At 38.4% G+C, this 17,961-nt stretch overlaps 1 long non-coding RNA gene across 1 annotated transcript; it reads left to right on the forward strand.

Annotated features, from left to right (window-relative positions):
* The first annotated feature begins 1,318 nt into the window (after positions 1-1,318).
* On the forward strand, positions 1,319-17,761 carry LOC121878231. Its single transcript, XR_006091110.1, has 2 exons — positions 1,319-1,431; positions 14,157-17,761. It is a non-coding gene; the product is annotated as an uncharacterized LOC121878231 (long non-coding RNA).
* The last annotated feature ends 200 nt before the right edge of the window (positions 17,762-17,961 follow it).

Genomic DNA, 17,961 nt, shown 5'->3' on the forward strand with positions numbered 1-17,961 from the left:
AGGAACTTAGAGGAGACCAAGAAAAGTATTACGGTGGCTAAGAAATATTTCGGTAGTGATGGAAATGCAAGGCAAGCTATGACAGATAAAGGCGATAGAAATAGGTTGATAGTGATAACAGAGCATTTTCTTGTGAAATGGTTAGCTTGTAGAATGAAAGACAGTGCAAGTGATAGTGGCCCTCAGATACGGAACATTCATCACACCAAGTACCTCAAGAACTCCCCCAAGCTAAGTGTTATATTACTCAAACTCTTTATTTTGATGATTGAATAACAATTCTTTTTATTTCAGCTAACAAAAAGTGTTAGGAGGGCTTCTAAGGGGAAAAATTGGGTGAAATTCTTGGGCGACAGCACCAATAAACCATTTTTACATGTACAGTATTTTAATGTCACACAAATAACGTTTTTGCTTATAACAGCGTTTTCAGGCACCTATTAGACGTTATTACCGAACCTACTGTACAAGGAAACAGGCTAATACTATGCATTTAATAGGTTGCAAACATGTCACCATAATGATACACAGGTATATATCAACTTTGTATGTATGTTACCTATATTTTCTTCGGCTTACTTTATATTAAACACTAAGTACAGGTGTCTACCATGAAGTGCATATACCTTATTTGAGACGTACAGGTATACCTGTATAGAATGATTAAGAACATATGTTGTGTCGACAGTATAGGTTACCCGTGAATTAACGTACGTATTTCATGTACTACCTGTATTTTCATACATCAGCTACTGATACAGTATAGTACTGTACCCTACAGTAAAGCACATGTTAACATTTGAACATAGCATTTCTATTCATAACTCCTTTAACCACAATGGCCTCATTATACAGTATATATGGGTTGTAATTGGTTAAATATATTAGGCATTTGTTAATATACATTGTGTTTCATTGTCCTTGATGTTTTATGTCTGTATTTTGTGAATTTGTTGTTGTTATTCTGCACAGATGTCCAAGTATTTTGTGCGAATGACAGAATATATGTTTAGATGTTATAGTACATGACCCTGTGATATTAATGATGACCACTGGTTTTCTATTCTCCATCTCTGTCTATCAATAATGCAAAAAGGAGTATTACTGTAGTTTATTTTAACAATTTAACACTTTTGTAAGCTCAGTGTTTTAACTGCTGCAGTAAATCTAGCCAATGGGGAAAGTTTTCCCAAATATCTGGGGAAAAATAAAGTGGTCCTCTATTGGGAATATCCGTTATCGAGAGGATATACTTTACATTTTCATGTTTCTTATTCTTATTGAAGTAATTTTTATAGGTATAGGGACTCAAACCAACACATTCTCAGCACTAACTACTTTAAAGAGTCAAGTGAATTTGAGCAGCATTTGGATACCTATATGTATTGTAAACTGTATCACAACAGACGGCCCAGCATTTGGAGCAGTCAGGTAAGTAATCCTGAATTAGTCAGGAATCCAGCTCTTCAGATAGTTTTTTCCAATGTAGCCAGTAACGTAAGGATGTGTTTATGCATTTTATTGAATCTTTTCTGCATATTCCCCACAGGACAAGTTTTAAGATGAGTTGATGCCTGTACTGTCGGATCTTAGTGAAAGGGATACTGTAGTACAGGCTGGTGACCTAAGTGACTGTGTTGGTGTGTACGCTGAGGGTTATCAAGGTGTGCATGGTGGAATAGGCTATGGTTAAGGATTACAGTATGTAAATGAGAAAGAATGAAAGAATACTTACGGTAAGTTTAATTAGGGATGCACTGAATGTGGTTGTATGTAACATTATTATTTAAGAAGACAGCAAATAGGCTGACACATAAAACTAGAATGACTGTATATTGTATTTGTCAGGAAATCAAATGGGAATCTTGTTAGGGATGTGACAGGTTATACAGGTTGTACCTCTCTAGTCGGCATTCTGTGGTCGGGAACTCCTGTGGTCGGAACAATTTTAGTTAGTCAATAGGTAGATAGGCAGTTTTTTTTTTTTTTTTTTACCTACTTATCTGAATTATTATTACAGGAGTATTAAATTTTTGCCCCTCAGGCCCCAATGTGGTCAGTGACCTATGACGGGTGGGCTAATCATAAAAAAAAAAAAAACCAACCGCGAGAGGAATAAGGTTTGTTTACATCCGGCATATATATATATATATATATATATATATATATATATATATATATATATATATATATATATATATATATATATATATATACTACTCTATATATATATATATCTCTCTCTCTCTCTCTCTCTCTCTCTCTCTCTCTCTCTCTCTCTCTCTCTCTCTCTCTCTCTCTCTCTCTCTCTCTCTCTCTCTCTCTCTCTCTCTCTCTCTCTCTCTCTCTCTCTCTCTCTCTCTCTCTCTCTCTCTCTCTCTCTCTCTCTCTCTCTCTCTCTCTCTCTCTCTCTCTCTCTCTCTCTCTCTCTCTCTCTCTCTCTCTCTCTCTCTCTCTCTCTCTCTCTCTCTCTCTCTCTCTCTCTCTCTCTCTCTCTCTCTCTCTCTCTCTCTCTCTCTCTCTCTCTCTCTCTCTCTCTCTCTCTCTCTCTCTCTCTCTCTCTCTCTCTCTCTCTCTCTCTCTCTCTCTCTCTCTCTCTCTCTCTCTCTCTCTCTCTCTCTCTCTCTCTCTCTCTCTCTCTCTCTCTCTCTCTCTCTCTCTCTCTCTCTCTCTCTCTCTCTCTCTCTCTCTCTCTCTCTCTCTCTCTCTCTCTCTCTCTCTCTCTCTCTCTCTCTCTCTCTCTCTCTCTCTCTCTCTCTCTCTCTCTCTCTCTCTCTCTCTCTCTCTCTCTCTCTCTCTCTCTCTCTCTCTCTCTCTCTCTCTCTCTCTCTCTCTCTCTCTCTCTCTCTCTCTCTCTCTCTCTCTCTCTCTCTCTCTCTCTCTCTCTCTCTCTCTCTCTCTCTCTCTCTCTCTCTCTCTCTCTCTCTCTCTCTCTCTCTCTCTCTCTCTCTCTCTCTCTCTCTCTCTCTCTCTCTCTCTCTCTCTCTCTCTCTCTCTCTCTCTCTCTCTCTCTCTCTCTCTCTCTCTCTCTCTCTCTCTCTCTCTCTCTCTCTCTCTCTCTCTCTCTCTCTCTCTCTCTCTCTCTCTCTCTCTCTCTCTCTCTCTCTCTCTCTCTCTCTCTCTCTCTCTCTCTCTCTCTCTCTCTCTCTCTCTCTCTCTCTCTCTCTCTCTCTCTCTCTCTCTCTCTCTCTCTCTCTCTCTCTCTCTCTCTCTCTCTCTCTCTCTCTCTCTCTCTCTCTCTCTCTCTCTCTCTCTCTCTCTCTCTCTCTCTCTCTCTCTCTCTCGCGTGCTTGTCTGTACAGAGTACAACATTTAACCCAAAATGAGCGGTAAATAAGTGTTGCTTTCATATTCTTATGTAGAGTAATGACGATATGTTTTCACATGTGCGCACTTACATACGCGCAGTCTCACTTTTTTTTTTACCATTAATGGTTAGCTACTTATATTGTTCCATTTATTAACATTAAATAACATTACAGGTACTTCAAACAACCATATTATTTTTTTTTACATTAATTTTACTACAGCTAAAATCAGGGTCTTATTTTCTTCAGTTTTATATAGAACCAATCAGTCACTGGTTTCGTAAGCTTTAACATAAACAATGCCGGCAGCCGTCTCGTCTCCTCTAATATTCCATGTATTATTAATAAATTGTATTGTTAATTTTGCACACACATACATTAATTCAATAAAAACAAATTCAGAAACATTAATTAAAATATATATGAACAGTAAATAAGTGTTGCTTTCATATTCTTATGTAAAGTAATGACGATATGTTTTCACGTGTGCGCATGCGCACTTACATATGCGATCTCTCTTTTTTCTTTACCATTATCGTTAGCTACTTCTATTGTTCCATTTATTAACATTAAATTACATTACTTAAAACAACCATATTAATTTTACTACAGCTACAACCAAGGTCTTATTTTCTTCAGTTTTATATGTAGAACCAGTCAGTCACTGGTTATGTAATCAATGAAAACAATGCTGTGTCATTTCCTCGTGTGTTTTAATATTCTACATATTATTAATGAATTGTATTGCTCATTTTGCACACATAAACATTAGTTAAATAAAAAAGACATTCAGTAATAAACAATAATGAATCTTTTGTACATAAGAGAAATGACGCTGTTTACACAATTATGCACGTCGTCTGCACGTTGGCGGGCCGTTCAAACCCGTCGAAATTCAAGTTTCCGCCCTCAAAATTTTTATTAATTTATTTTTTTGTGTGTTCCAATAAAATACGTTAAGAAATAAAAACTTGCGAAATTTGAGAAGCTACTATACAACATTTAACCCTTCAATATGTCTTCAAAGAGACCATGATGCAGAGAAAGTGGTGCTAGTGCTTCCAAGCATAAGCGCAAGTCACTATCTATCCAGGAAAAGGGTGAATTTCCATGGTCCGGCACCGGTCAGGTCCCGAGGTTGCCGGACTAGAGAGGTACAACCTGTAGCAGAAAGAGCCTGCCTACCATGCAGCACAAAATGATTGTTTGTTAAAAGGTGCAAGAAAAGGATGTACAGTACTGTAATATTTTAGGGTTTTTTCATAATATTTTGTATATGAATATTATTTAAATTAAGGGGAATTTCCTTATTTCTTTCTTTATAATATAACTTTGTGCTGCACATTGTAGGTGTAAATAGAACAGTGTACCTGTGTATGAAACATAAATAAGCACAGATGGATTAAGATGTCATGTGTAGCTACAATTCCCAGATTGTGTGTTATAAAGCCATTAGCCTAGACTAAATAACAATACTCTTTTGTGTTACAAGACATTGCTAATTGGATTGAATTTAAGGATAGAGACCTTGCCTCTGGCAAAAATAGCTTTTACTGTACTATAGCTGCACTAAAATTTATGCTTAGATGTTGCATCTGTAAACATCACTGACAAATCTTTGTCCAGTTAACCCTTGAAAGTTCGGATTTCGGATAGTCCGAACCCTTTCTAGGCAAGAAACATTTGTCTGAACCCTAAAATATTTGTCATTTGAAATTCCTGCCACACACAGTCATTTGAAATTACTGCCATTGAGCAATCCCTTGGCCACTTTCCTTCTCTCAGACCGGTGAGTGAGCAGTTTATTCCCCCATTCTTAGAATGGATTCGCCCATAATGCTGCACTGAGATTGGTGAACTTTAAGCTCAACACGCAATGATGATGGTAATCCTCCCGGGAGGGGAGCAGAAGATGAGCGCATATTGCATCATACTTCTACTTTGCTGTCACTCAGAATCGAGTATGACAATCATCCAGCTATGATACAATGATGTCACCTTCTTTGGTGAGCTCTGAGGTGACTCGAGAGGCCAATGCGGGACGGCAGGGTCGGCCACAGATGTTACACGTGTGGTGGGCTACATCTAGTGCAGGAGGGGCGACGGCTACGTCTTTCCGGCTTTGGCACTTGTCTGCCTCGGTATGCAGTCGGGCTAACTCAAACGCACAGTAAGATCTTGTATTTCGTGAGTACCGTATTTTTCGGCTTAAAAGACGCACTTTTTACGACAAAAATATACCTCGAAAATTACCATGCGTCTTCCAGGATGCTAGTTGATAGTTGTAGTAGAGGTTTTTGAAATCAGCCCCTTACAAAGACTGTTACCTCATTACAGTACTTAACAATTACAAGTATTCTCTATACAGTACTATAAAACTATTGATTTAACTAATATTGTTGATATATTGCGAAAAAATAAAAATAAATAAACCCTTGCTGCTGTGTGGTTTGTTTACTAATGACAGTGGTGCGGCAGCACCATCTATTGAGGAATTGCTAAAAGTTGTCTGCTGGTCTCAAATGCAGGAATGTTTGTTTCTTTATATGTAGGCTCTCATATTTGGACACCTATTTACAGTAGGCTCTCATATTTGGATACCCATTTAGACTGTAAAAGCCCCACAAAATTAAAATCTTCCAAATTTAAATACAACTTCGTCATCCAAGTAAAAACACACACAACAACATTGGCTGTCCTTATGTTTTCAACTTTACTACCACTGGTGGGTAGAATTTTTTTTTTAAATTCAGAAACATTAATTGAAATATATATGAACAGTAAACAAGTGTTGCTTTCATATTCTTATGTAGAGTAATGACGGTATGTTTACACATGTGCTCACTTACATACGTGATCTCACTTTTTTTTACCCTTAATAGTTAGCTGCTTCCATTGTTCCATTTATTAACATTAAATAACATTACTTAAAACAACCATATTAATTTTTCTACATTAATTTTACTACAGCCACAACCGGGGTCTTATTTTCTTCAGTTTTATCATTATGTAGAACCAATCAGACACTGGTTTTGCAAAAAAAAAGAGTTGTTTTTTTACTTTTATTTTGTTTTTAAATAAAGATTTTTTGTTTTATTTAGATGTTGATATACATGTTTACATTTGCTTACCTTCTACTGTTGGAAAATATTTCCCGTCGTTGTCATACCGACAAAAACAAGAGAAAGAATGTAAACACTACAGCCCCAAAGATGTGGAGGTGACCAGGTGTATAAAATGAGTGCTGTATTAAAGATTTCACCTTATACAGATTTTTTTTTTAAATTGATGAAAATGACAACTGATAAGCAGTTGTAAGTGATGATATTCAAAGAGGTGTATGTACTTGTGCCAAAAGGGCTGTATATCAAGCAACGGTTTCACTGGTGTCGGTAGTAGGCAGCTAATGTACCAAACAAGGAGGTACTACCGTCTGGGAAGATATTGGAAGCATAATGTATTGTCTAATGGTAGACCCTGCTGCTATGTGACCAAGTCCCAGGTTGATGATCTGACTTTCTGCAGGGTCTCAATTGTTTCTCTTACTTTGACAACACAACATACATACAGGTATATTGTTTCTCACTCTTGATATTTTTTTTCATTTTTGTATTTCTTTATTATTATTATTATTATTATTATTATTATTATTATTATTATTATTATTACAGTAGTACCCCGATTTACGCGGTCAATTGAACCCACAGGGTACCGCGGAAAGTGAAAACCGCGTAAAGTGAACAACAGAACATATGGGATTAATTCCAATAGAGACTGGCCCGACCCCCAAACTCCACTTTTTCCGACACAATACCTATGTTGTAGTAAAAATAACATCTAAATTTTATGATGGTATGCTCACACAATTAATATTTAAGAGAAATACAGTCGCCAGGTTAATGTCCATTCAAATAATGGACTCAAATCACCCCCCCCCCCTCTTCCCAGCTCACTGGCCCCTACCTCTCTGAGAAATGATTGGGTGAAACACTAGATTTTAACGTTTAGTAATAAATAATACCTCAGACTAACGTTAAGATAATATAATTGACATTTCTGGATTCCTTACAGGTCAGGGAATATTTTGAATGTAAACTTCATATATTTTGCACAAAAGATAAAATACTTGCTTTGTGTAAACTAAATTATTACATTAGATCTAAAATTTGTATGTCTAATGCAAAATCTATGATGTTTATATTCAAAATGATCATCAAATTGTAAGAATTCCAGCAATGTAAATTATATTCTGGCCGGGTAATTTGTATGAATTTTATGAGCTAAAACAAATATCTTCAGTTAATAAAAAAATATATATATTCTTCACACACTATCTGTCAATCAAAGTACCCCACCTTGCCTCCCCCCTCTTCCAACCGCGCCAGATGGTCGGTCGGTCCCTCCCTCTCCCACCAACCCTCCCTACCAGAGAAGCTTTGGGAGAAAATAGTAATTTATATTTTTAGTAATAAATAATAACTCAGACTAAAGTTAGGATAATATAATTGATATTTCTGGATTCCTTGCAGGTCAGGGAATATTTTGAATGTAAACTTCATATATTTTGCACAAAAGATAAAATATTTGCTTTGTGTAAACCAAATTATTACTTTAGATCTAAAATTTGTATGTCTAATGCAAAATCCATGATGTTTATATTCAAAATGATCATCATATTGTAAGAATTCCAGCAATGTAAATTATATTCTGGCCGGGTAATTTGTATGAATTTTATGAGCTAAATAAAAAAAAAAAATTATACTTCACGCGTATATGAGTAGATGCACCGCGGAAAGTGAAAGTCTGGTTCTGGCAAGGTACCGCGTAAATGAGAAATCGCGGAAAGTGAAACCGTGTAAAGCGGGGTAATACTGTATTACAGTTTCGCCCCCTAGGCCCCAATGTGGGTCAGTGACCTGTGCCCAGGTGGGCTAAAACCCGTAATTTTTTTTTTTTTAGAATTTCATTTCCAAACTCAGGGTGCGTCTTCCACGATGCCTCATCTTCCAAGCCGAAAAATACTGTAATATAGACCGGAAAAATTGCGCCAAATTCAAATTCGCCAAAAGCAAATCATAAATTAAGGGGAAAAATAACAATATAGACTGGACGCTCTACATCAACCTCTGATTTTCCCATTTATAACCTCCAAATTATACAAATTCTGCCTTTATTGACATGATTGTGCTTTCTGGAAACTAATTTTTAGGCCTTCCTCAAATACGTTAATCACACGCTGCTTATCCTGCATTGAGTACTTGGCAACCTTAACTCCCTTATGATAGTCCCGCTTCTCCTTTTCCTTATTTGGCCGCTTAGGTGGGTCTGCCCCACCCCCACTAGCACCAGTAGGACCCCCATTGGAGGTAGAGGCCATTATCTTGACTCGACAGGTGGTAGCACCACCCAAAAAAGCACACAATAGCAGCCCGGAAGTCGCTAGGATGGCGCGGGCTACAACACGATAGTTGCATTATTGTAAACCTCTTTTACGTTCACCCCCAACAATTCAATCACCAGAACGCTTCTTGAAAACATTCTTCTTATCTTGTCTTTCCATGTTCATCATAACACAACAAAATTGGAGAAAACAGCGAAAATCATGGAGCGATCAACAGAAACCATGCGATTCAACTGATCACGTGATGTAAACAGAGAGCGCTGGTGTAAACCGTTTAGTCCTCACTGCGAAACCTTCTTTTTACTTATTCTTTTCATGCAGTATTTATGGGTAACAGCTAAATTTGCAAAAAAAAAAATTTACAGAGTAACTAAAAAAAAAACACTTCACAAACAAAGACACGAATGTGAACTTTAAACATTGCATAACTCTGCGCCATGCTTAAAACGTTGAGGATGGAATCGGGTTATAACCAACATTCGTATGCAAAAGTTTGCGTTTTACAAACAGCTTTCCCCTGTTCATCAATCTCCTTACAACCAATTAGCGTTGACAAAACACGTGTTGTAGCAGATATGACTAAATGGTATAAGGGTTGTGACATCATTCAAGAAGGTGGCCAGCATTCAGCTTGCTGGATCTCGCGAAATTCACGTTATTTTACGCCAAATATAAGACTTGGTTACATTAGATAGTGCTCGCGAAATTCAAAAGCGCAAAATGAAATCGCACGAAATATGAAATCTTACTGTATTGACACCTTCTTGTGTGGTGCTCCTTCAAGCGTTATGGTGTTGAGTAGTCATATCCCAGGTGAGCGGTCGATTTGGCACTTTTTCAGGTTTGTCTTAAGACTATCCTTATAACTTTTCAATTGCTCGCCAGCATTATGTTTACTATTCGTTAGGTGACTGTAAAGTAGCTGCTTTGACAGTCTACTGTCGTCCATGCGGGTAACATGGCCAGTGCAACATAGTTGTTCGTGGATAATGGTAGCCTCGATGCTCCCATAGTTGGTGTCAGCGAGAAGACTTGCATTTGTTCTCTTGTGTTCCCAGCAAACTCTGAGGATAGAATGTAGACTACATTGGTGAAAGTTTTCAGGTGCCTCCTGTATGGTGACCCATGTCTCGCTGCCACAAAGCAGGATGGGGAGGACCACTGCTCAATATACGTGTAACTTTGTAAATAAATTCAGCTCCCTACAGCTGAAGGCATGGGTACGGAGTCTGCCAAAGGCCTGAAATGCACATCTTATCCAATGTTGAATCTCTTCATCAATATCCTCAGTGGTGGACAGGTGGGAGCCGAGATACTGAAAGTGGGTTAACATTAGAGAGGGTAGTACCGTTAAGCTGAATGGATGGTGGAGGTGTGGTTGAACCAAGGGCAGGCTGAAAGAAAATCCGAGTCTTACGTTCATTTACCTCAAGGCTTAAGTGTACATACGCATCTGCGTAGGTGTTCAGAATCTCCTGAAGGTCACATTCAGTGTGAACGACGAGGGTGAGGTCGTCTGCATGTTGAAGTTCAGTAATGGAAGCTGCCAACATCTTTGTTCTAGCCTGGAGTCGTCTTCTGTTGAAAAGTCCCTTCATCTGGTACTGGATATCTTCCCTGCCGGCTAAATTGGCACTGGCACGAGTAAGGAAGGCAGCCAAGAAAATGGAAGAGAGAGTTGGTGCCAGTACACATCCTTGGTTTACCCCCATTTAGATGGGGAAGAACTTAGACTAGGTGCCATTGTACAGGACACTGCTGTTCATACCATTGTGTAGTTGCATCACAATGGCGATGAATTTTGGTGAATAGCCAAAACGGCTGAGGGTCCACCAGAGGGCTTCCCTGTTGACCGAGTCGAAGGCCTTGGCTAGGTCGATGAAGGCCATGTACTGGTCACGACACTGTTCTCTGCACTTTTCCTGTATCTGGCGGGCAGCAAAGATCATGTCAGTGGTGCCATGTGATGGTCTAAAGCCACATTGAGATTCTGGGAGGAAGTTTTCTGCCTTAGGAAGAAGTCTGTTTAAGAGGACTCGGGCAATAATCGTACCAGCTATGGACAGCAGCGACATCCCGCGGTAGTTGCAACAGTCTGGCTGGTCTCCCTTGTTCTTATAAATATTGGAGGTGTCTTTAAGAGCTTGGGGGATTTCCTCTTTTTCCCATAAATTCTCCAGGAGAGAGTGGAGACGGCTGATAAGCAGAGGTCCTCCTGCTTTATACACCTCGGCTGGGATTCCATCAGGCCCTGCGACTGTTAATTTGCATCTGTTTGATGGCAGTAGTTACCTCATCCAGGGATGGAGGATAGCTGAGGTGGGTCAGCTCTGGGTGCCGAGGGATTTGCTGGGTAGTCAGGACATCTACATTGGTGTTTCGGTTGAGATGGCAGTGCTCTTTCCAACACTGAAGGATGCCTTCTTCATCTTTAATAGGGAGTTACCGTCAGATGAGCAGAGGTGAGACGTGCCATGATTGATTGGCCCATAAAATTTTGTAGTGGAATTGAAAAATTTGCACATCTTGTGTTGATCTGCAAGTTTTTGCATTTCACATGCTTTATTTTTCAACCATTTGTTCTTTAGATTGCGAAGTTAGTGCTGGGCCACCGCTTTCTTCTTGTGAAAGGTATCAGCTTTGATCCGAGACTGAGGGTTGTTCTGCCAATCGGTTAAAGCATTACATTTATCATTGGTTAATACGTTGATTTCCTGGTCATTTTCATCAACCCAGTCCTGGTGTATTCTTTCGATCTGGCCGAGGGTCTCTTTGCAGGTTTTTATGTCATGACAGTGTTGAGGATATCCCATCGGGCACTGGGATTTGGGTTGTTTATTGTCAGGTTGTTTATCAGCCTATGTTCAAGCTGCTCTCTGAAAGCATGTGCTTCTGTTGGATTCTCCAGATGCTTTGTGCTAAAGCCTCTTCGCGAGGCTTGTTGCCTTTGTCATTTTGGGGTGACGTGAAGTTTGAGTTTGGTTCTGACGAGCCAATGGTCTGAGCCACGCATGGCTCGGGTGATGAAGACATCTCGGCAATCTCTTTCTCTGACAATGACGTAGTCAATGATATGCCAGTGTTTGGATCGTGGGTGTTGCCACAAACCCTTGAACTTGTCGGCCTGCCTAAACAAGGTATTGGTGATAGTGAGGTTGTGTGCAGCACACTTGCTGAGGAGGAGTTGGCCATTGGGATTACACTTTCCTACTCTGTTTCTCCCTATGGTTCCCTGCCATATGTCGGCATCTCTTCCAACTCTGGCATTGATGTGACCTAGGAGCACAACCTTATCTTCTCTGGGGCGTATGCACTGATGAAGGCATTACGTGAGAGATTCAGTGGGACTCGGAGCTTCATAAGGCGCTTGTTGATCCCAACAGGCATTTTAGTTAGCCTGTGTAGGATGCATTGGCGGATGGCAAAGCCAAATCCATAAATGCGGTTTCTCTTCGCAGCAGGCTTACCCTTCCAGAAGAAGGTATAGCCAGACCCCCGTTCTGTGAGTTGGCCCTCGTCTGGGAGCCGGGACTCACTGATGGCTGCTATATCGATGTTATACCTAGCCAGCTCTTTTGCCATAAGGGTGGTTCTTCTTTCAGGATGCCCTTTTTGCCAGTATCCAGAAGGGTCCTGACATTCCATGCAGTGACCATAAGAGGTTGTACAGTTTGTTTTTGTTTAGATCTATGATTATGATTGTGTTTTCAACTGCATAAGGATGACCTTACTGGGTGCGGTCACCCAGTCAGGTTGGTTCTTTAGGCAGGCTATGTTTAGGGCACCTTTTCTAGCCCCCCTCCTCATGTGGGGTGAGCAGATTGGCTCCTTGAAAGGGGTGCTCAGTCACACAGACAGGACCAGATTGCACTGCTGCCTAGATCCCAGTGCATAAACAACCATCTTATCTATGCCGCCCATCTCTGCCTCTCCCCTTCGCCACTTATCATCTAATACCTATTACAGTAGCTCTGATTAGACCACTGTACAGTATTCCCATTAAAGACAATACAGTATATAGTTTAATAACAAATGAGGTAATATAGTTTATAAAAAATGAATTATTTTTTGATGAACTGTACATATATACTCTATCTGTATATATACTGTATATACTGTATTGTATAAAGAAAAATGTAAACCACACATGACATTTATTGCATATTAAAATACATACTTGATGGTCACCCGTGGGGCTAGCGGGTTGTTGCTTCGTTGCACAGTGACCCAGTGGCCCCAGAACCCCCACTTGGTAAAAGTCCAGACAATTGGCAGGGCAGGACCCATTCCCCCAATTGTCCGGACTTTCGAGGGTTTACTGTATATTGTAGTACGTGTTTCATATTTTTTCATGGGAAGTGAGGTCACAAGTAAAGATAATAAATTTTTGGCATTAAAAGTTGTAGAATGTGTATGGCATTTATGTGTTAACATCTCATTCCCTGTAGTAACTACTCTTCAGAAAGTAGCCTCATATAGATCTTTTCCCATTGACAGTCCACCACCTTCACATGTTCAGGACCTTATAGAGAAAAGAATTTAGCTTGTTTACCTGTCACATAGATGAAAAGTGTGGAAGTTGTCTACAGGTATACATAGACAGGAAGGTTGGAAGGATAAAGGAACAGAATTTAAATTCGGTTAGTAAAAATTATGAAAAGGAATGGGGAGTTAACATCTGTCACTCAAAGGTTCCATAAAGAACTTCTAGCACTTTATCTTTTATTAACTGAATTAGTTAGCTTTACTTTTTTTAATTACAACTCCAATTGAAAGTTTTTTTTTCACTCCAAGAATTTTCCTGCTGTTGTACTGTACAGGGTAGCCAAGATTAAGAGAAAACACAGTCTTCTTCACTTTCATTCATGCTTACAGCTGTAATGGATTTGTTCTATGATATTCCCTTTTCACAACAAAATTCCAAACAACAATCTGGTTTATCTTTGTTGCTTCATCCAACTTTGCAGTACTGTACATCCTTCCCCCCCAAAAAAGCACTGGATGGCATGCTCTCTAGTCATTGATGCATCCTGCTCTTTCTTTGATGTCCATACTCCTAATTGTTTTAAAAGCCATTAACAAAGTTAGTTGTCAAATTTTTAAAACATGTTGGGCTTCAAGAAAAGTCGCTAAAGTTCTCATGAGTTGCCTGAATCATGAGCAAGAAGAAAATTCATACACCATTTATGAGTCATTTTTTCATGTCACTGATAATCTTCCCTTTTGCAAACCCAAACTTTCACATTGCATTACATCCCAGATCAAAGTTTCACAACAATTATTTTTTATAAACCAATGTAGAGATCAAATATGATAAAATTTTCTGATTATAGCCCCAACTCTAACTTAACCTCTATTTGCATATTGAATTTTTCCACACACCCATTTCACTATTTCAGAAAGCATTATTGATGTTTTTTTTATTTATTCTGTTTTTTTTTTTTCAGGATGATATATTGTTTGTTTACCGAGCAATGGAGTCCTTCATAGCAAGTGATGGGAGTCATAGTGGCAGCAGTAGTGACATGGCTGGCCTCAATGACCCAATCATTGCCATGCCCCCTGTCACTACCATTACACCAATAGCACCGATAGCACCTAAAGCCCCTCCCTCACCCCTCCCTATAACATCCCCCCCAGCTACCCCATCAGCCCCTCCTTTACCCACAGTTAGTACACCTCCCAGTACCTGTGCAAATGGTCAGGTGCCCTCCAATGGACATGCAACATTAACAGGTAATGGCACCATCAGAGTCCCACCTGAGGGTATGGAGGACACACCACAAGCAGCAGACATCCCTCCAGTTTGAGTGATTTTTGATCTATTTTATTCAGTTGTGACAAAGACATTATTTCTAATTTTAAGTGGTGCACTCTTATGAGATAATATATGGAACTACTGCCAGGTTCTCATGCATACAGCACACTGTAAATATCAAAGAAAACAATGAGATTACTGTTATACTGACAACCATACATAAACATAAAAATAGAAAATTTATGATTTTAAATTGAGAGTGAAAGTTAATGGTAATACTGAGGTGAAGTGAAAAGTGAAATATGTTGTTATAATTGTGTGCATTATCGTCACTGAACCTTATGTAATGTAAATGTGAAAATGCAGAACTATTGTTAAAAGATACTGACTTCACACTGAAAACACATCAATGCATTTAATGTATTTTCATAAAAGACATTGTTAGGTGTAAGTGATGCATTCGTCCTGGAAATGATAAGCAGTAAAAATCTGATAGGTGCGCTGCCCCCACAAACCAGTGGTTAACGTAGCCAGTTTGTGTGAAAGGAACTTTGTGTCCTACTGCTGCTGTTGCCACTAGCCTATGTTAAATGCTTAAGGGCAACTCTGTGCTGCTTTCCCAGACAACTGCTTTATGTACAGTGTATAGCTAGTTTTCTAAATGAGGGGGTCCCATAGTGAGTCTACCCTATTGTGTACAGAATAATTTTCGTAATTTGTCTGTGGTGTCTTTCATTTCTTATACAGTAATGGTACTTCTTTACATGCTGCTTTATAGCTTACATTTTCTACATGATTAATGAGAGAATGAATAGAAGGATGATGTTCCCATGTGTAAAAGACATCTAGTCTTAGGTATTGTAATTTAGAGTAGAGATATTTTGGTATGGAGGTGCATTTGCCTTGATTCCATAGTGCTCCTGAAAACATATTTTCTCACCAACATTTTTTTCATCTTATGACTGAATGTTCATATGAATTGTAATTTTTTTATGAGAAGTAGTGCATGAGCAAGGCTTCCTGTTTCATTGTGCATTAAGTCTTGCACAAAAAATAGTCGTAACTAGTGGACTGGACATTCAGACAATACAGTATACAAATTGTGACCAAAGGCACAAGATTTAACCACTGAAACTGAACACATTTCATCATAGTAAAAAAAAGGGTCTTGGGTTTAATGTACAAATTTGTTTGATTCAGCATTGGATGAAGCACCCCATTACCATTTTAACATCCCGTTTCAGAAAATAAAAATCGTCTCGGTATTTTCTTGCATTCATGGTGGTTTATTTAAAAAGTTTGAAATATAGAAAAGATTACTTTGTACAGTAGTTGTGGTTGTCATAGGTAGTTAAGAGATAAACTAACCTTTGATTTTTGAGAGCTGTTGATATTATGATGTATTGTCTTCTGAGTCCACAAGTTATATCACGATGCCTTCAGGTTACCTACTAATAGTTCAAGTCTGGCATGTCTCCTTGACTGTATACTGTGACAAGCCGCTGCACTCCTGTGGCATCATTTTGAATGATTCCAGCATTTACACTTGCTTCCAGTACAGTAACAGGCTGCAAAATTTTCATTACAATCACATAAATTGTGCTCATATCAGATAAATGGAAAATTATATACTTCTACGGTTGTGTTGCATTTATATCCTGTTAAACTTACCTTAGTTTGTGGCTGTACAAGAAAGCACAACTTTGCATACTGTTCATCTTAAATATTTTAATGGTATTTTCTAGTTTATGTGGAATGTGTAACAGTTATGTTATAGAGATATAATTTATGCTTTACATCGCAAAGCAAGTAATATTTATTTCAAGTTGGGTAAAGTGATGCTGTTTTGCTTGGGTATAATACAGCATTTTGAAATCCATGAATACTGAGTACAAACCAAGTTTTGTTTTTAATTTTATTTGTTTTTGTTTGTAGACTTACAAAATGTGTTATACAGTACTGCCAGTCCTCTTAGTCAAACACTTTTAATAAATTCAGTATATTCATGTATATATGGCCATCAATCTCATTGAAATGAATTTCATTTGGGTAGTTAGCATAAAACACTTTTTAAGTTGAATACCTACAATGATAATTTTCCAAGGAGCACACACAGTTATAAGATTACAGTGTTACTGTAGGTACTGTATAGTAAACCAGTGAGAACAGTAAATATTTTGTATGAGGTAAGACTAGTTTAGTGAGGATTGGTGGTGTATTGCAGGACAGTGTTAAAAATGACCTCAGGATCTCACATTTCCAATAATTCACCAACCAACTAAGCTGCAATTGCCAGCATTGAAAACAACTTCGTTTGAAGGTCAGTCTGTTGCGCATTTAGCCACTTCACACATATAGTAAGGGACTCGTAGATAGTGGTTGAACATACTTGACAGTGTTTCATGAGCAAAAGATAGTAATTTCAATCTTGTGGGCAATACAGTATCTGAATTCATTTTAGTTGTTTACTGGTGGAATGTTTACCAGGATAATTCTGATTGCATAATTGAGTGTCAGTGAAACCTGTTGCCAGTTTGCCTTTATTAATAATTTTGTCAATATTGATGACATTCCCACCAGTGTCTGGTGCAGTGACAATATACAACCCATAAGCAGCAGCTGCCAATAGATGAAGCTTAATATTCTAGAATTCCAATGCATTACTTTCATTGTTTCATTTGTTTTTCTTGGAGCATTTAATTTGCAGGTAAACTCCAAATTGATATTATCATCATCATAGTATTCATTCATCACCAAAATAGTTTAGTATCTTTTATCTGGCCTCTGATGATGCATGCCCAAGACTGCTGTGGAGAACCAATTATCTGTTGCCGGGTCATCAGCAGCATGTTACAATATTACTACACATGTCTTGGGTCATGTTACAAACTTTTTTTAATTATTGCCCTTCCAAAGAATAATGGTATGTAAAAATCATTTTTTGTATGTAAATATTTGTACAGGTAGAATTTGTTAGAACTGTGTACCTCATGGCTTAATAAGTCTGTCTATAGGCTGTGTGTGCAGAAACTTCAGTATATTTATGCATTTAAGTTGACTTGGAAAACATGAGTCATGAATCCATCATTAGATTCTTCTGTATACAGTACAGTCTGCACCAGAGCCAGGTCATGAAAGATTACTTATGTGATTTAGATCATAGCTTACTGTTCCTACTGTGTGTGTCTCGAGTAAACTGCCGGTGGCTGCTTTAGATGGCCAGCACAGCTTACTCTGCCAGTCATTATATTGGATATAAAGGAGTTAATAAAAAGACCAATAAAGTGAGTGTAACTGTAATTATTATTAACCATATTAATACCATTTGACCTGAAAGTAATGAACTACTACAAACAACTTACCTTGACAAAGTTAATGACTCCTTGCACCCTCTATACCACAATGTGAATTTTTTTTTCTTCTAATGAATGTATGGATATGACAAAATGAGTTAACTATAGAACTATGCGGAGTGTAAAACTGCAATCCAACCA

This window comes from Homarus americanus, unplaced genomic scaffold, assembly GCF_018991925.1.
Source record: "Homarus americanus isolate GMGI-L3 unplaced genomic scaffold, GMGI_Hamer_2.0 scaffold45562, whole genome shotgun sequence".
Classification (NCBI taxonomy): Eukaryota; Metazoa; Arthropoda; class Malacostraca; order Decapoda; family Nephropidae; genus Homarus; species Homarus americanus.